Source organism: Stegodyphus dumicola, chromosome 2 (genome assembly GCF_044657685.1).
Source record: "Stegodyphus dumicola isolate Sdum_Otavi_A_Nest chromosome 2, ASM4465768v1".
Taxonomy (NCBI): domain Eukaryota; kingdom Metazoa; phylum Arthropoda; class Arachnida; order Araneae; family Eresidae; genus Stegodyphus; species Stegodyphus dumicola.
The window spans coordinates 50322954-50344225 of record NC_140769.1 but is presented as its reverse complement, the minus strand read 5'-3'; positions in this window follow the sequence as shown (position 1 = coordinate 50344225).

Sequence of the window (21272 nt, the reverse complement as noted above, 5' to 3'; positions counted from 1 at the left end):
GCATATAGCTCATTTCTCAAAAGTAGTCTCGATAAATCTTAATATTTTTCTTTTTCATCATCATTATTATCAGGTTAATAATGGCAACATAATGCATGCAAATCTCATTGCTGTAACTTGTCATCCGCCTAAAACGAAATGGTGTCTTTCAACTTCTTATTCTCACCACTACCTAATGTTTCGTATGCTGGTCTTTAGAAACTCAATTACTTAAAAGTTGTTGCTTTTGACATAAGTCTCTCTGTTGTTGATAACGCTTTTAAAATTTTCCTTTTTTTCCTCGAAAAAGATATTTTTGTACTACTATCTGTTGTTGATAAAGCTTTTAAATTTTTTGTCACTTTTCTAGACAGATGACAGCCTCACATTAAAAATAATCAGAATGATCTTGTTATGCCATTTATCTTTGCAAGAAAATACTGAGATTCTTCATGAATTCAACTTTAAAGTTATTTTTATTCTTTTAAAAATGCAAAAAAAATTTGGAGTTGAAAATTTAATTTTTCGACTCCAGGTATCCGAACCTCAATTATCCGATTCGCTTATTTTCCTTTCTAGATCAACCAAATTAACCTTGTTATTAATCTATTATTGAACTTTTAAATTTCTCCTTGAACTAGATAATTTTCCTCTTTAAAACTGCTAATTTATTTTAAACTATAGTTGACAAAAGTTAATTATACAGTTCCTTTTGTTATTATATGCCTATAAATGTATTGTGTCTCATTTCTTTTCCCACAGAAAAAAAGTACCTACTGCAATTTTATTCAGTAAATTAAAACCAAGGTTATGTATTTAAGCTTACGTAAGTAAAAATTTAATTGCTTCGTATCAGCTATAATAAAAATTGTTATGTATTTTTTTATTTATATAGATAATTTCATTGTTCAATTTTATCAAAAATGATATGCTAGGCATTTTCATTTTTTTTTTACAAAATTAAAGATATTTGATTCTTTAATGTCATAATCTTTGCACAAATATCTGTTAAAGGTAAATTAAAACCCTCTTAGTTATCCTGCAAAAAATATATATTTTACTTAGCCAAAAGTGTAACTCATGCATTTGGATTATTTGAATATGCGGATGAGTTTTGTTTGTGTTCTGGCATTCTACTGCACCTTTTCTATTATATTAAAATTCTAATTAAAATCTGCAGTTCAGTCTGTAAAAATTCTGCAAGGGATTTTAATTTATGATCTTAAATTGTATTTTTTATAACATCTTAAATAAAAGAGGCTATAAAAACGATATAGCTTCTTTCATTAGTGTGGTAAAATATACACCGGTTAAATTATGAGAATTTTCTTAAGTTTATCCTGAAAGAAATTGTGTCCTATTTCAGTAATAGAAAAAAAATTAGAAAATCTTTTCATTAATAATTATCTTTCTCCTTACTTCTAAATTTTGTTCTTTTCGTAAATTCATCTAAAACGTCCTTAAATTTTACATTCATTACCATGAAGTCTTTCTTATATACATCAAAATCAGTCGATGTTAATTAGTAAGTTTTTTCCAGTCCTTTCTTTTCAAAAAGTTTTAGTATATACTTTATCAACTGAATGTATATTTTCTCCTTATTTGGATAGTATTAAATTTTGCAAAGTTACCTGATGCAAAGATTTATTCTTTCAGATATAACAAATTTGCTGTGACTGATATATTTACTGTCATGTTTTTTTAAGATCTGATTGAAAGGGTTCAAAGTAAAGTAAATTTATATAGAAAGTAATGCTTTAAGACATAACCAATTATAGTTTGCGATTAAGATTAAAAAAATGAGACGTTTTATTTAAACCATAAGCAATTCATTCTTAAAACATCACACAAGGAACAAAATTTCACCTTCTTAATTTCGTCTGGCGTACTTCATCTCTAAAATTTATAAATATACATTTTCCTTATTTCCTTATCATACTAGAAACACTGTAATGTAATAACTTTTAATCGTATAAATTAAACACTATGCATTAAGACGTTGTAATGCAGAATGATATGTGCATGTCAGTTACATATTTTTATTTGTCTGCAGTGCATCACTTGAAGTAATCCAGCATGCTTACATTATGTTACATTACTACATATAAGGCAATGTACTAGATATAAGGTAGTGTTACCAGATATAAGGTAATATGATAAATTACTAGATATAAGGTAATGAAAGTCGAAATTTAATAATATAAACTACAAAGAAATTTTAGTTGTCTAAGTATGGAAACAAAATACAACAAAATATTAAACGAATTTTTTAAATTGTTCACACTAAGTTAAAAAATTCACTTTGCAGAATAAAAGTTCTAAAACATTACTACAATTCTTTTTCGTATGGATAATTTATCACAAATTTTCAACACAAACAGCTTATTGAAAAACAGTTAAAGAAATGTACATGTTGAGATCATTATCTAATGTTGAAACAAGGTAATTTCTTTGGGTGCATAAGATTAATTAAATGCCCATTAATCAGGTAACGCATCTTATAAAGAAAACCATAAAACAACTTGCTATTTCCTCTTATACATTTCCTCAAATGAAAAATATACATTCCGAAACAAATTTATTTTAATAGAAAATGAAACTGTTTTTATTTTTTGGGATATCAGCGGCATGAAATTGAACTGCTTTTACAACTCTCACCCTCCCTTCCATATACCAGAAAATGGCCATAGGAATTAAGATCATCCATTTCAGTAAGCGTCATTTACAGGAAAATTATAAAAAAGAGGGGCATAAAACATGTTACAGTTCGGATAAATTACAGCCTTTTATTGAATATTTTTTCCCCTTCGACGCTTAATTAGGATTTCTCCCTTCTTTTCCGAAGTAACATAAATAACCAGAAGCGGAAATAATCATGTGAAAATAAATTTTGTAACAGATGAGTTGATAAGCAAATATTTCATTTTTTATTATCAAAGATATTTTACGGTAAAAAACTATTTTACTATTTACAATAGAATCATTATTTTTGAAGAGGAAGAGAATGCACTTTTCTTCCCAGAGCAAGGTTTGTAGTTAAACAAATTATTATGAATAAAATTTAGACGAAAAAGCAAAAATTTTAGATTTAGTCACAAATATTCAAACAGAGAAGAAAAAAATGAAATAAAAAAAATAATGGCAGCGGGAGATTAAAAAGTAAACAAATCCGCCCTAAAATTAGGCTCATCTTACAAAAATGCCTCGTGCATATCAGAAGAATCTGACATTGATCTCTCTCTTTTTCAAATAGCAAAAGTTTTCTGAGACATTTTGATGAACCTGAATTACTTAAGTAGTCCAAACAAAAATAGGTAAGTACTTAAAAGAAGGAATAAGTACAGTACCATTTGTTAAATTAAATAAAAAGGAAAAGAGAAATTACAAATTATTCAGACAATTAAAAATCATTAAAACAACTGAAATTAAAAAAAAAAAAATGTCACAGTGCTGCATCACGCATATATGCAGTTAGAAAATATAATAAGCTATTGGAGGATCTTCGGTGTTATACCCTCCACTGCCCACCGACACATTTCGCTGGATTATCTTGCTAGTTTTCCTCTATTATAGTATTTTTTACTGTGAAACGCGAATAAATTTATACTTGAGTTCAGGTAAAATACTAATTGTGTTACCTTAAGAAACGCTTCCTAATTTATTATGACAAGGGCAATTTTCAATGTCTCTGAGATTTAAAAGAAATAAATGTGATAATGCTGTTATCAGAAACGCTCTTTTTTTACCCACATATATATCTTTACTTTTATTTATGTCTGATTGAGTTTTAGTTACTTAAAAGTTATTATTAATGTTATATAGTTATAATAACCACTTTCATAATTATTCTCACTTAAGGAAAAAATGATGAAATCTTAAATAATCGTAACTTAGAATTTTAATTATTTATAAATATATTTATATATAGTTATAAAATATAGTTATATATAGTTATAAAAAGTACTGAAAATAATTAAGGCTATTATTAATTATGCGTATTTAGTCTAAAGAGAAAAAATTGTATATCTTCTGGTTTTCAGGAAATAATAAAATATTTAAACTTGAGATAAATACAAGGAATATAAAAATTTAAAAAAGAAGGAAAAATATATTAATTATTCAGTTTATTTTTCTGTATAAATCAATCTGCAACACAAGAACATAATAACGACATTTTCACAACTGTTGCATAAAGGTGGTATTTTGCGAACATTTAGGCCTCGTTAAGGCGTCGTGATACGATGCTTTCACAACTAAAATATCACCTGCGAAAGACGTAATAACGACGTCTATGCGACAAAAACCTAATCTGCAAAGACGTAATAAAGACGTCTTTGCAGCGGTTGCAAAACAGTGGAGTTTCGCGGACATCTGGGCGTCTTAAAGACGACATTTTGCAACGACATCCGCGACGAGTTTGCAACGTCGTTACGACGTTGCTGAGCTACTTGGGTACGTACAGTGAGTAGGAATAAATGTCTTGTCCGGAATGGCGGCTTTGATTATTTAATGAGTATGGAGCCGTACTTCCGCTCCCCTTCACAAAAGAGGTGAACATTTGGTTTGAATCTCATTGATGATACAGTCGATTTTCAATGCATTCTGATTCAAAAAACGTAATCGTTTTTACAATGGCGCCCGAACATCGTTATTGTCGATAATTACTCGTTACCACCTGCATGGCAGACTGTGCGAAATGCTTCTCTATTCACATTTTAAAAGGAAAAGAATGTAAGTAATTATCGTATTTCTCCCTCTCGTGTACTCTAACTAGCACAAAATCAGTCAAAAAACATACAGCAGACGTTATTGAAGAGCACATTACAATTCTATAAAGTGCAATAGCACGTCAAATAATATTAGTGCCATAGTAGTGTAATATGCAATGGGTCGCACAGTCTTCTATAATAAAATTCAAAACCATGTCTGTACACGACAGTTCTATAACATTCAAATGCACTCCTATATAATGCGTAAAGAACGTTCTATAAAGAACATTCTCAAAACGTTCTACAAGATGACATCTATATGTTACACTTCTATACATTACACTTCCTCTTATTTGTCTTCTTTGTTACACTTCGTCTTATTCGTCTTCTATATGTTACACTTCGTCTTATTCATCTTCTATTTATTACACAAGATATCTATATGTTAGACTTCTATAACGTGCATGTCGAGTATTGGTATTACTAACATTTTCTTGTGAGACAGAAAGAATATACAATATAAAAAAACACCTAAAATGTGTCATGGAACGGTTTACGTTTATGAAAATGCGTTTGTCTTTTGTACGTATTTATTATGGGATAACTTCTGTTTTATAAAAGACCATTAATAAAGATCAGATGTACCCATTATTCATCAACTGAGCAGAGTTTAATGTACTTATTTATACACGATTTTTGTAAATGTCTCTCAATAGTATTTTAAAATTTAGATGCAAATTCTTTAACATAACATATTGTTGCGTTCTACGGGTTCGTGGAATTGCAGGGATTAAGGACAACACTTGATGAAGAATGAAAACACAATTTAATAGCCCAGCTTCGAAAACAGAGTTTATCTCCGAGTAGTCGAAAAATTATGACAAGCTCGCTGAAACAATCAGCAACACAACCTTCAGGCTATCAGGCTATAACGGTGAAGACATCTTTAAGGCAAAAGCACTAGAATACAGCTCCCGACTCGTTCGGTCGTTCTCGGAACTCAACGTACTCTCGAGACTCTCCAGGCTACAGTTCGCGATGCACTCGACCATACACTTGATAGACTCGACGATGCGCACTACTCCGCGTACAGGAAGGGTTTATATAGCTTTTGACCTACCGTAGAGAACATTGGGGGCCAAACCGTTAAGCATTCGTTCTAGAATGTTCTCCATCCGTCCATGACATATCACCAATTTTGTCGCCAAATTGGCGATTTCGCGGCAAATCCTGCAACCTTGCTTTCCCTTGTCATTTTCTGGCAACCATAAACCCGCTTTGCGGGGAACCTATCTTACCACAGCTGGGCATTTTGTAACAATATTATTAAATAAATATGTAATAGATGTATTTCTAGATTATCTGAAGTACTTAGTTTATTTCAAATAGTATTTTGATATACCAAATAAAGATGTTTGTTTTTCATATTTCATAACGAGTGAAGGAAGGAATCTGGAAAGAGGAGGTGTATATTATTAAAATATATTAAAAGTATATTTTATTAAAAGTACAAATGCTTTTAAAAACTAAGAATCATGTATATGTTGAAAATGTTAGTTACCACTTTTTAAGTTTTTTTTAAAGCATTTCGATGTCTAATGATGTATACCATTTTTTATTTTCAGTTTCCTTTCTTCATAGCAGATTATTAAAAACAAATGCCTTTGCTTGCTATGTCAAGATGCTATTTAAAGCAACATTTATATTTCAGATGATCAAAAAATAGAAATATTTTTACATGTTTGTTTCACGATGTTAAACTATGAATCTACATTAAAGAATTTTTCCTAGAAATCATATATATTTATACATATTAAAATATCAAAAGGATAAATATATCTTCTTAAGGCTATATCATTTCGCAAGACATTTCTTAGACACATTTTTAAAATATATTCTATACACGTAAACGAATATTTAATATTTTGCAGAAAAAAGGATTTACATTTTACTTTCATGAAGGTGCATTTTTATCAATATGTGAGTATAAAGTGTAATAATTTATACTTCAGGGTTTTCTATAAAGTAAGCTTTCTCAACAGCATTTTGGAATTTAAAAAGCATTTTACGGTTGCAGAAGAATTTGCAATTGCACTACATCTAATACATATATAAATGTAATAAATATCTCTCTCCTAATCCTATATATGTTTCATATAGTTAATAGTGAAGCATTTTCACCGTCTTCGGGAAATTATTTATTTCCAACCTACAGCACCGGAATTATGAGCACTACGATATTTTTGATTGAAATCTATATTTAATTATTATAAACTAAACTATCATACGTATTTTATTTTCTTCATAGACCTATTTTTGAAAAAATTACAGAAGGGAATAAATAATCTCTTTAGATGGTTGTTTTCAAAGAATGTCCTTGCTCTCTCTCTCTCTCTCTATATATATATATTAAAAAGACTACTTCCTTTTAATTGCGTTAGCTGAGGTTTTCTCAAAATATAGTGAATTAATCATTAACGGTATATCGCATTATTTTTGGTAGTACAATTTTTATATAAAGGACTTACATGAATTACACAAAATTAATGTAAAATTATGCACCTTTTAATACCTATATTGGTACCAAAAGGTACATTGTGGTAAATAAAATAATGTACAATGTACCTTTTGGTACATTGTGGTACCTATATTCTGATTTTTATTTATGCAGTACATATTTATTTATCTATACGATACATATTTACAAAACTAAAAAAGTTTTGAGAACCTCTAACCTGAAATATATTTTTGCATATGCAGTGAAACTAGATTATAAAATTATTATTAGGACACTTTTGGATTTTTATTTTGATCTACAATTTATTTTCATTTATGAAAATTAGCCACTGATAGTTTCAACTGCCCCATGATCATGATTTTCTCAACAAATCTAATGTGAATCTATATAAAATATAATTTTTGTTAAAATGGATAATCATTGCATAAAAATTAATAATGAAAATAATAAAACAGTAATAAACTTTAAATATTATTCTAAAACAAATTATTCTAATTAATATGAACTACATTGTTTTCAGAAATATTGCCACATATAACAGAGCGTGTTCACACATTTTTAGAAAGAATTCGAGGCCATTTAATAAATATTTAAAATGCAAAGGGCAATTTTTTAAATGTTCGATCCCATAGTTTTTTTTTCTGTATTACAAGTGTGCATTATGATTTACACGACGGAAGCTATTTTCGTAAAATTTCCAGCGCGACTGATTTCCTTTTTTTCTGTCACTACTTTCTAGAGTCTATCAATCGTGAAGGGTTTGAGCTTCTAAGAAAGATATAGACCATAGGCACAATAGGCCATAATGAAGCGTCAGAGAACTTACGTTGAAAAAGCATATATAGAATACCTGTATCAGTCTTAATATTTTTCAAGGAACGCAGTGGTACTTTTCTAAATATGACTTGCTGCTGTTTTTTTTATGACATTTCACTCTTTGAAAGACATTGGTATAAAGAAATGAAATTTTTCTGTACATATCAAGCTTAAAACCTTTTCTTGATGGTAGGCTGAGTTTATTTTAACATTTGTTTTCCACTCTTGTTGTTTTTTTATTTGTCATTGTAAGAGAATCCGGCGACAGTTATAAACCCGTTACTGAAACTTTCTTTGTATTGTACGGAACAAAATTTGTACAATTCGTTTCTATAATAAATAGACCGTTTTTTTTTGTTGCTGTCATTTAGGTAAATCCATACTTCAACAAGGATCACTGTGTTTCCATTTATCTCCCGCTGAATAGTTTTTATTCAGTTTTCTATAAATTGTTCCACGTTCAGCCACATGCCTTGGGAAAGTTGGTATACATTAGGTTTTTTTAGATTTTTTTGATTCGTAAATCTTGGTTTAATTTTTTAATTTATTTTTGCTATAGATGTATTTAAACACATAACAGTTAACTTCTATATCGGCGGACCCCCCTTTTTTTGTTAACGACGGCTTAAATTTACAAACATTAGAAAGAGTACGTACCTTTTTCGGGTACTTCGTTTAGAGAATCCTTTGCATGTAAATGTTTTCCCCTTTGCGACCAGTAATATTGCTTATTTTGCACATATAAATTTTAATGTCATGCATTTCACAACATTTTTTAATTATGGAATAGGAATCTTTCTCTTTGAAAAGCTCAAAACATACCTTTCCATCCCAACGTGTTTACAGGCGAAGTTTTAAAAGAAGAATACATTTAAAAGTAGTAGAAAATTTTCCCATTTCAATTAATATGCTGTTACCAGACATTTTAATTCCAAAGCATTTGTTTTTTAGTATTTCATTCAAATCGTTCTGAAAATGTAACCCCCCTCTGTATGCTTGCAATAAAATCTTAAGACAGGTATTGAGTTTGTACTTTGCATTTGCGGTTGATTTTCGATATTAGAACTGATATATTTGACGCGAAAAGAACGAGAAGAATGGTTCAAGATTTTATCAGGCACTGTAGACATTTGCAGTTTGTGCTTCAGCCTTGAAAATGAATGTTTATACATGTATGTGCTGCCCACTAAATTTTTTGAAAGGGTGATTAAATTCACTTTTTAACTAAGTATGTTTCATAAAACTAGGGAAGAGATCCAATTAATTATCAAATTTTGTGGGTACCACCAAGTTTAACAAACTTAAGGTTTCCCCATGCAAGATCTAAACTTTTCTTAATGTAAATATAAGAGAGTTTTCTTCAGAAAGTCCCATTCAAAAGCAGAACTACTTGTGTCTTAAAGCACATATTCCTTTACAAGCTTTGATAAAATTGATTATTAAAAAGGATTGATTATTTAAAGATAGATGGTAACTAACTGTATATAAATTTAAAAGTCTGTATAGGATTACTGGAGGTATTAAAGCAACAAGAATCAAAGTAATAATCGTAAACCTTTAGAACTAGTTCGAAAGTTTATGTATAGATCCTTCTTCTTCAGCTTTTATTCCCTTTATTTTAAAAGCATCAAAATTTGGAACTGGATGCTGTTTTTAACATTTTATCAAGTTAATAATAACAGGAATAAGAATCATAATTTTGTAGTAATAATTTTATATATTGCTGTCTACATTTTAATTAAAAATGGACAATCGTAAAACATTAAACAGCAATAAACTGTTTTAGTATTACACTGACAATATATCACTTCAAACAAACAAAAATTTGTTAAATATTGCTATAGTAAAATGACCAAATTGCCTAAGATGGCAAATACTTTAAACATTTTACAGAAAGCATATATTTTTTGTTTTACACTTCTTAAAAATAAATAACATCATATCATATCTAAAGATTAAGAAAAGATTTTAAACGTAGAATTTTCTAAGTTTATTACGCTTATTCTTATCGCAAGTAGAAGGAGCATAAATGCTATCATGAATATTACTTTCATTTGATTCAGAACTGAAAGCATCAAAGATTAAGGAAATAAGAATCAGGATTTTAAATATAGAATTTCCTAAGTTTATTACGCTTACTCTTATCGCAAGTAGAGGGAGCATAAGTGTCTTCATGAGCATTACTTTCATTTGATTCAGAACTGAAAACTTTCTTCCAATTTTTCCTCCTTTACACTTTTTTCACGCTATATTCTTGAATTTGAATACGACTGAAACGAGCGGCATTTCACTGCTGCCCTAGATCTTTTTTTTTAACTGTCAAATCCGATTGGAGTCGCAGGAACTCATGAAGGGAATGCATTACAGTTAGGACTTCCTTGGCGCTAGTGACGTGCAGTGATGGATTTCTTGGAAACTTTCTGCAACGTAAGGAAAAGGACGTTGATTTTATTATCTGAAAAAAGGTTTCATGGAGTTGTAAGAGTGGATAGAGCATTTACTTCATGGGTATGGAAATATGCCAAAAATATTTGAGAAATCGTATTCAGAAAAGCAAAGAAAAACCTTTGAATCATAGTTATAGATTATATTTCATTCAGAGAAATTCGCTTTTATACTTACTATAAAACATTTCGAATATCAATTAATGTCTATGGTACTATAGAATTCAGTTATTGGGCGGTACGTTTGTGTCTAAAGCGTGCGTGAAAAATTCTTGGAGGAGAGCTCTGTTAAAAATGTAAAAACTTGTTTATTTAGAAGCTTTCCAAGTAACACTCATTCCAAGTAACAACAAGTAACTCGGAGCATTCTCACATTCCAGCTTGCCTGACTTGTGGTAGCATTACATTATGTGGTAGCATGACTCCTGTAAGCATTAGGAGAAAGCCTCTGGCTTGAAGAGTCTGACAAAATTGAAGCATGTTTATAACAACGGGATCAGAGAATGAGAAAGCTGTCGAACTTTTATGTCCAAGCGAAGCTTAAATCTTTTGGGCTAAATAATATTGCTCTTTCAAAATGCCCCATTGCACTGAATGTTAAAAAAAGTACTTTAACTCCATTTACGTTACAACTCGAATTCGATCCTTTTATGCTACATCAAGAGCTGTACCGGGTGATTTATATTAGTAAATTTCTTCTGTAGAGAATATATGATAACAATCAAACTCTATTATGGTAAATTCTATGCAACTAACACGGCATTTTTAGGAACTCCTTGAATAGAAATCCATTTCTTAAATCCAAAGCAGAAGTAATATGTTAATACATTTTTTGAGAATGCATTTTTTGACTGTCTTGAAAAGTATGGTTATTAGCAAAGCCGATTACTTATTTTTATGTTCGGAAGGGAATCCCACAGAAAGCATAGACTATCCTTATATCCAGTCTTAAGCCACAGAAATCATCCAAGCACATGGATTACCTAATAGCTTTGCCTCCTACTTGGTTTATATACCTAAATATATATAGTATTTAGGAATATAAATTGAGTATTATTTCTATGGCCAGGTGTATAGACTGCATAACAGTGATTGTCAATCTTTATTGCGCCATCTACACTCACACAAAATATGAGAACTCAGTTGTTTCCTTGAAGAGATTATTTAAGTGGTAATAAAGAAGTTTTTCGTGTAAAGTAATAGGCAAAACGGAATTTTTTTTTTTTTTTTAAATTCTAGCTTGCCGAAAAGGCACATGCAAATTTAAGATATATGTTCAGTAGTGACTAGGAGTTGACGATAGAAGGCGCTGCTAGCGCGTTATACTTTCGACCTACGTAATCTTAATTGAGCATTTCTTTTGTCTTGTGTACTTGCTGTAACAGATCTTAAAGCTTTGTGATTGAGAATTTGAAATGTTTTGGAGCCAGATCGCTTTTCTACAACAACAAAATGATTAATAAATGCATAATAAAATAAATATATTTGTGATGATAATTTTTGTTATTAAAACAAATGTCAACCAGCTCCTGAGTACAGTTCAATATATTATATTTAAATTATATATATTATTAAAATGTTATTTTTATGTTTATTAGATTAACAATTATTTTTATTTTAATAAATTTAATAAAGGACACATTAATTTCTTATCACTTAAATAATGCTTGAATTTGAATTTTTCAGTTCACTTGCGATTTATTTATTGTGTCAATTTCCTGCGATATGCGAGTTATGTTCAATTTCTTGTGACATGTGAATCTACCATTATGAAGTTGAACAAAACTTCTCTCAGACTACTAGCCATTCAAAAACACCTGCTCTATAGTGACTTCCTATCTAACCTTGTAGTCGGACTATATAGCGTTTTCATGACATAAAAACACTTAATATCTATCAAGTTGAAAGTTTCTTTCCTAGTTTTTGTCCCACAAGATACATGAAATTTATATGCCATGATGTTATCAATCAAATTTAGAATGGGCCTAGGCGAAGAACTTCTGCTAGCACAGGTTAGCCTTCGGTTTGCTTTTGCCAATGGCAGACACATTTTCGTCATTTTTATGATTATTCATGTAAGGAAAGTTATCAATGATTAATTTCACCCCATCCATTAAAGGTAGCATAAGTTTCGCCCAGTAACTTTTCCCAATCTCTGGCAAGAGTCCTTGGGCTCGCAAGGCTTAACGCATCACACACGGCGCGGAGCGAAGAGTCGAAGGACTGGCTGCCGCGCCAGCCTAGTCGGAGGGCCGAACCTTCCAGAACAGTTCCAGGACATTGATCAAGATGCTACGCCGGGTTTCTGCAGTAGATTTTATATTACGCATTTCTCTCGGTAAAACGTGCATCTGCCAATGAGTTAAATTATGTACCATACCTTACTCACGTATTAACTCCCTTCGGTTTACTCATTTTATCGCACGAAAATCGAAAGAGGAAAATCGTGCGAGCATTTAACTTTCGAAAGGTATGATTACAGTAAAAACATAACAAATGAAAAGTATTCATTGAGTCAATAACAGATAACTATTACAATGTCGTTTCTTTAAAAGAAACATACATTCGGATATGAATACCCACTAATATTAATATAACCAATATCTAGTAAGATATTTTCATTTCTACGCCTGTAATTTGAATCTTGTCCACTCTTATTGTTGTCCATTGCTAGTCCCTATTCACTATTAAATCCCCATTAAAATCTTCCGTATTAAATCATTTAATGCCTCTGGAACAGCTTTTTTGTATGTGCCGCGTGCTACAGCTTGCAAGTCGTTGCCATCATCTGTATTGTCATCGTCTTCGTCAATACTCCATCTATCTTCTTACGTGCAATGATATTCAGAACCATCAGAAGCATTAGATATCTCTGTTTTCTTGAAGCTCGTCATTAATCAAAGTCCACGCATTCCAATTCCACAAACAAATCGGTTAGTAAGACGAAAACAGTCACTATGTGGACAAATCCCCGTTTCAGCTCAGAAAAGTCAGAGAGGTTTGTGCTCTAAAAGCTTTGAGCAAAACATTTTCAAAACCTTATACTAAAAAACGGTAAAGGCAAAAATACGCGAGTAAAAGTGCGGTGATTATTTTTTGACAAGTGATATTTTAGCGGGCTGTTATTTCCGTAATGTTATTGCGATTACTTAAATTCTGTGAAGTTTTCTTGTAGGAGTTTGAAACAAATTACAGTATGTTGCAGTTTCAAACAATTACGATGTTTTATTTTCACAAACGAATATGTGAAGTTTGGTCGATTAACAAACGAGTGGTTCGTAGATAGCTTAAATCAAGATTTCGTAATGGAGATTTCTCTAACCGGAGTCAAACGCTTCGCTATACTTAGTAAGATCAATAAGGGGCAAGGTAGCGACATTAATAGGAAGACAACATGTATTACCTTATATGGCATATAGTTCATATATTAGACTACTGAAATCTATCGTTAAAATCGTTTACGACACTTTACAATAGTTTCTGTTTCATATTAATGTTAACAAAATAACACATCAATAAACAACTGAATTTTCGTTACAACCTAAATGTAGGTACACACTTAGAGTTTCAATGCAAAGAATTCAGCAGTTTTTTCAGATATTTACCCGAAGTTATTTTCTGCCACACCAGAACAAAACAATGACTGCAGTAAATTTGGAAAGCATCTCAAACACGCAGATGACAGACTTAATACATAATCCTTGGTAAAATTCTTCAAGAAAAATTCCCTGTGGCAATATAACAAACAAACTGATCACTCTGAGCCTTTGAAAGCCGTTATTTTAAATACTAATATGTTTCATTAGATTATCAGAAAATGTGATATATTTCACGAAATTAAAAAAAAATTATGTGTTCCACTGTGTTATGACGTTCTAACAGCTTTTGCATGTACAACTATGTCTGTGTCATTCTCTTTTCCCACACAAGCTGTACACTGTTTTTGAAATGCTCTATATTGTCAAAGCTGCGAATTTCGAAACATCAAATATTGATATTTAGATTCTCGCATTTTTTCCTAAAAAGTTTCTTTAAAACTATACGAACTGAATAGATAACAAAACTGCGTTTTTGTTTAGTAAAAAGGATTAGCTATTAAAATATTTTGAATTTTTTATGCCAATTTTGCTTTGGGGGAAGAGAGGAATTTGAAAACTGGCGTTTGCATTGCCTTCTTGGCCAATAATTAAAAACCGAAAGTATAGAATTGTTTAAAAATATAAAATGTAAAAAACTGCATAACAAAAGTTTGGAATCTTTTTTTTTTTTTTTAGAAGCCGTATCTTCTGAAGATAAAGGATTATTGGATTATGGCAAAGTACGCGAGCATCATTTGCCTAAGGCTTTCGTGGAGAGCTTTTCAAAGAAAACTGTCTCATTAAAGGTAAACACAGGAAACGTCCACGAAAACTTCCCTACCGTTAGCCAGTTGTTTGGAATTTGAATCGGAATACTAGTCTTCAGCGAATTAACTACTCTGCCGCTGGTGTGCAAACAGGCTAAAGATTAAAGCTAATTCTTAGTGATTAATACTCTTTGCATATAACTTTACAGACAATTCTGTTAACAATAATGAGAAGGAACTGAAAGTTATTTTATTAACAAACGATTTTTTGCTGAGGCATAAACTGTACTATAGTGTTGGAAACATCATTTTTTAATTAAAATGCTACTAGAGAATTTTACAGAAATCATAGTTTGGGTACATTTATATTGCATATATTTTAAACTATAGCAATTAGATAAGTTATCAAAGAAACAAATACAGGTTAAAATAACACGTCAAATAATGATTACTGGAAAAGTCAAACAACAAGAATCAGCGTTATATTTGTAAATTTTGCGTAAGGCATTTTTAGCTTTGCATAATTTTGCAAAATTTACAAATATTACGCTGATTTTTGTTGTTTGATTTCTCCAATAACCAAATACAGATTTAAATTATAAAGACGTATATTTATTGTTTCTAGTCGCTCACTCCTTTAAGAAATTACAGCTAGATTAAATTTGGAGCATAAGTTAAAGCTTTTAAGCTTTGCGGAATGGCAAAAGTTTGAGAACCGGGTGTTTGTTAGTCCGAAATTATACTTCACCTAGTATTTCGCGAAATATATATTCATGCCAAATAGTATGAATTGTAATTGTGTGGTAACGCAGTAGTCCAAAAATTTTGGAATAGCTACACTAAACATATTTTTGATGTCAGAAATAAATTAAAGATTTAAATTACTAATAAGTCTCTTTATATCCATTTATTACTATTAAATAGTCCCGTTTGTCAATTAATAGGTTTATAACTTATTTGATTAAAGATTTCGTATCTTTTTGAATTTTATCTCCCTTTTTCTATCACAGCGTCTTTCAAATGTGATATCTGAAAGAAATGTTATGAAAATTTCATTCTAAAATTAAAATTCTTTATTTATTAAGACCACTTTTAAGATTAGAACTCAGATCACTGAAAAGAATATTAACTGATTTTATTGGAGTAACAAAATACTCGATAAAATGTAAGATCATGACCAGTTTTTGATAAAATGTGCAGATACAATTTACATTGCAGATTTATATGACATAGTAGTCTCTTTAAAGTTTTTTTCCTCCATACTTGAATAAACTTAATGTCGGTAAAGTCAGAGGAAATCGCATATTCCGTCTTATCATAACACTTAAATTTATTGCAAACATGAATAGTAATTTAGAGGATAAAACTAAGCAATTAAGCAAATTTCCTTAAAATTAACGTTCAAAGCAAAGCGATCGCCCATATTTATCCCGCATACTAGCTGTGTTATCTGATAAACTCACTCTTATTACCTATACACCGTGTGTAGTCACGGTTTTCGAGAGAAGGTATACTCCATGTATATAGGTAAACATGTATATACGTAAAAAAGCAAATTTAAAGTTAAAATAATGTGCAAACATATAAAAGATTTAATTTTCGAACTATTCTACAATATCATTTAAATTCAGATAGCATAAGAAAATCAAGTACAAAAACAAAACATGAAAATAAATTCACCAATTTAGAAAATTAAAATTAATCTAATTTTAAAAAAAAAAAAATGCATAAGTGAATGACTGTTGAGCAGGCAGGAGACAGACTTATCAAGGGGAAGTTGCCTCCAAACCTAATTCTTCAATTATTCAATTCGTGTTTCGTCATTCATGCAAGCAAGGGTAAAAGTCAAAACCAAAAGTAGTGAAGAATGTCCAAAAAGAAATAACAACTAAGTGGTACCTTGAGTAATTAGGAATTAAAAATTAAAGGTCTAAAGGAAAATACCAATGAAGTATTTTGAGAAATAAGCAATGTAAAGTTTAGTATTAAATGAAACTTTAAAAAAAATTAATTTAGAAACCAATGCATTTTAGAAACTCTTGTCTATAGAAACCTCCCCGACACGAATATGCATATTAATCAAAAAGAAACTAAAAAGGAACTAGGCAAATTAATATAAACCAATAAGAAACTAAAAAGAATAAATTCATAATTTATAAAAAAAATATATATATACTTAAAAATATAATTACATATCTAGAAAATACTTAAATACTACACAAAAAATATTTAAAAAATACTTAAAGCAAGTAAATAGTGAGTTTTAATTCTAACTTACCTAGTATATTAGCGTTGGGGTCTGCAGAAGTATGTCCAAAGTGATGTAAGTGTGTTTTGCAAATTATATAGTTGCCGCTTATGTAAGTAAAGTTGAGTGCCAAGCTGGTATCTTTGTTTTATTAAAAATTTTTTGTAAAGTTTAATATTAAAATATTTAAATAATATAAATCTAGAAAAAATTAAAAATCCTAAAATTATGTAATTCAAGTTTTAATTTTAACTGATCAACTATTTATGTTAGGGAGTTTAGCAGCTGAGCCAATCAAGAGATGTAAGTTTGCTTTGCAAATATCATAAAAAGAGTACTAATTGAAGTAAAGTAGAGTTAAGTGGTAATTGTGAATTAATAAATGTAAACTTGTTTGTAATGTCAAATGTGTGTTCTGTTGTAAAATTGTGTAAATATTGCAAATAATAACGTTCAGTGAAAAATTTTTTTGTGAAAATTGCAAATAATTAAAAAAGTAATTAAGTAAAACTAAAATGTTTTAAAATTTAAAAAGAGTTTCAAAGTAAAATTTAAAATTTAAAATTTAAAAAAGTATTAATATGTCTTAAAAATTCTTAAAAATATCCTCAAATTCTTTAGTAAAAATTTTTTTGAAATGAATTCCTTTAAAAATTTTTAAAAGAAATTTCCAGAAATTTCTCAGAAATTTCCCAGATATCTTCCAAAAATTCCTTAAAAAAGTTAATTAAAAGCTATATTTAATGAAAGAAAATATTGAAAGTTCAATAAACTTGATTTCAACTTTCAAACTTGATTTCATTTTTTTTACATGTTTGTTAAAATTTAAATTCAAAACCAAAGTATATTATACGATATTTTACCATTTCAACTCCCATTTAATGCATTTATTATCTTCCTCATCCTTTAGAGAATACAGCTACCTCTTTGTTCTGCAAAACGTTTTCTGCTTCTGCAGAAGAGAAATTTGTGTCTGTTTGATCTTGAAATAACAGATTTTTATTCAAAACCTGCGTAAAAATGAAGTTGCTTTTTTGCAAAATTTTAAATGCAATATACCTGTCAAAATTATAGTGTTTTAAAATTTCTTCATTTTTACCTACAAATCAGTTGTTTTTAACTCAGGAATAGATCAAGAAGGGGCAAGTGCAACCTTAATAACCACTAGTTCTGTTTCTGTGATTCTACCATTTCGTTTAGGAATGATTAGTTTAACTTTTCAAGTTTCGGTACCGAACATTTACCATATAAATATTTAATTCTGAAATTTAATTTTAAAGCTTGTAGAGTCATTAGAAATTTTATAAAGCAGGAGACGTGAAAAATGAGCAATGCCTTGTTCAGGACTCGCCCTAGACCTCTCAAATACTCGCCAAGTGTGCTGCTGTTACAACACGAAGGCATGCTAGAAGGAGGGAGAAAATATACTCCCCCTTTTAAAGGGCAACTGGGGATCAGGGACACAATCGCCAAATCTTGGTGGTGTAGAATCATTATCTACCACCTTTTAATTCAGGAGCCACTGTAGAATCATTTGGTTACTTTTGGTGTTGGAGATGGGAAAAAGAAGCAGTGACTTTGCCAGAACACGAACCTGGACTCTCGAATACGCGCCAAATGTGCTAACTGGTACACCACGAAGGCATGCTAGAAGGAGGGAGAAAATATACTCTCCCTTTTAAAGGGCAACTGGGGATTAGGGACACAATCGCCAAATCTTGGTGATGTAGAATCATTATCTACCACCTTTTAGCTCAGGAGCCACTGTAGAATCATTTGGTTACTTTTGGTGTTGGAGACGTGGAAAAGAAGCAGTGACTTCGCCGGAACACGAACGTGGACTCTCGAATACGCGCCAAATGTGCTAACTGGTACACCACGAAGGCATGCCCGAAAAAGGGAGAAAATACCTTATTAAGTAAATAAGAACACTGCTTTAAATTTTGATTGACTGTGAAGTAAATAAGAATGTTGCTTTAAATTTTGACTGATTGTAAACTAAAGTCTAATAAATTCATGAACTCAAAAATAATAAAAAGAAAATGTTTTGAAACAATGTGCATTTAATATTTTTCATCAGGTAATATTTTGTATTTTGGCTTGAAACATATGAAACAGAGTAATATTTTTAAAGCATTTTTGTTTCTAAGCTGGTGAGCTCCAGAAACTAAAACTATCTAATTGTCTGAAATTCCTAACGCATTTTTTCACGTTCTTTACTTATGTAAAGAACAATAAATGGTCAATAGTACGTTTCTTGTTTTGTTTGATAACTTTTACTTTCTTTTAGTGAGCTTCGTAATTCTTCATTCAAAAAAGGAACCTTGCTTGAACAGCGAAAATTTGAAAGAAGTGCTGATGTACGGCCTCCCCTGGATTGAATATGATACCATGAAAAAAATTTTGAAGACAGCGAAACTAGTAAAATCTGAGAGATCAAGATGATAAGCGTAGCAAAACTTTTCATCTAAGCTCCAATAAATTTTGTCAGGTGATCAAACTTATTTGCGGTCTCGTAATATCGCAATGGAATGCAGTGGAATGCTCTGGGAATTTCTGAAATAATGAGCTCTGAAGATTTCTAGAAGATGAATTCGTTGAAACAGTGCAGTTGGCTCATTGGTAGGAGCTTTGGTAGAAACAAGACCATACATACTTGACAAAATTATTAGAATTTTGATGATGAAAAGTGTTGCTAAGCGTATCATACTCGCCTGACATTGTGCCCTCATATTTTCACTTGTTTCGCTCGCTTTAAAATTTCTTTCGTGGTATAACATTCATTTCTGATTAGGCTGTAAATCAGCACCTTATATGCCTTTCGCTGACAAAGCTAGGTTCTATTGTGAAGGAGGATTTACGCAGCTCTTTAAGAGAAAGTAAAAAGTTATCAAACAAAACGACCAATGTACTATTAAATGTCTGATTATTGTTCTTGAAATAAACCTTTGAAGAAGTTCTTTAAATAAGACATTTGAAGAAAGTAGAAGAAATGCGTCATGACTTTTCAGACAAGCTAATAGTTCTTTTAGACTTCAAATCTTCTTTCAGAACTCCGAAAACACTGATTCTTATTTACACTCTTGTTATTTAAAAATATATTAACTCGTTTACTTTATTTATATATCCTTAAAATTATTATCTGCTCAGATTTTACTCCTTAGTTTCAAAGTGGTTTATGACTTGAGTTGGAGCGTAAAGTCGAAATTATTTCAGGTTTCCATAAAAATCAGAATACTTCAATAGCTTTCAATCATTCTTACTAGTTCTTTTCATTGGCTTTTCGAAGCAAACCACAGTGTTGATGGAAAACACAGTACTAGAAATGCAATGTTGCAAACCTTCTAAGCTGTAATAATTTTGTTGCGTAAGTTCTGCTGTTCATCTGTCCATAACAAAAATACTTCTGTGAAGTAAGATTCGGGTATGATCGTATGGAAAACTGCGTAACAGTCGTTTTGAAGAGAAACTCCAGAATCTCCTTTCACTATGGTCTAAATGAAGAATTGTGCTAATCTCCAAATAGAATATAGGCCTCATAACAATTCTGAATGAAACTTGTAAAATTATCGGAACGTTTAAAACTCCCAAACGTCACATACGTCTTCCCTTCGAGTTTTCATTTTTTAAGATTAGAAAGACAATATGTATATCCTGTATTTTAGATATCCTAGGTGTATTGGTAGGGTATCTTATATTTTAAATTCTTTATGTCTTGTGTAGCTAAAACAACTTCAGCTTGTATCTACTTTTGGTGCGTACAATAAATTAAATTATTTTTCAATTTATTTTGGTTTGTTTCAGTTTATTATGGTAAAGCATACTAGGGTTATCGGCCTAAGGGAAAGGCTGCCTTCATGGAGCCCTCTCCTTAGGCCGATAGCTCTAGTTTGGCCGATAGTTAGGCCGATAGACCTCCTTCGAATTTCTAATGAAAACTGGTTTGTATACACGTTACACACGGAAACGTCCGTACGGCCACCCCATTTGTCTGGATTCGAACCCAGGTTGGAAGTACCCGTGTTTCAGTGATTTTATTGCTCAGAAAGATGGTAGAACTTCGATATATTTTAGGTACTTTGAAAAAAAGTAATTAAATGTGTCTGATTAAAAGATTCAATAGAAGTCTCTCATATTATGACTGTTTGATGAATTTGATGAAATTGATTAAAAAAAGATAAAAGCCTTTTCTGAATGCTTTGAATTGAACTCT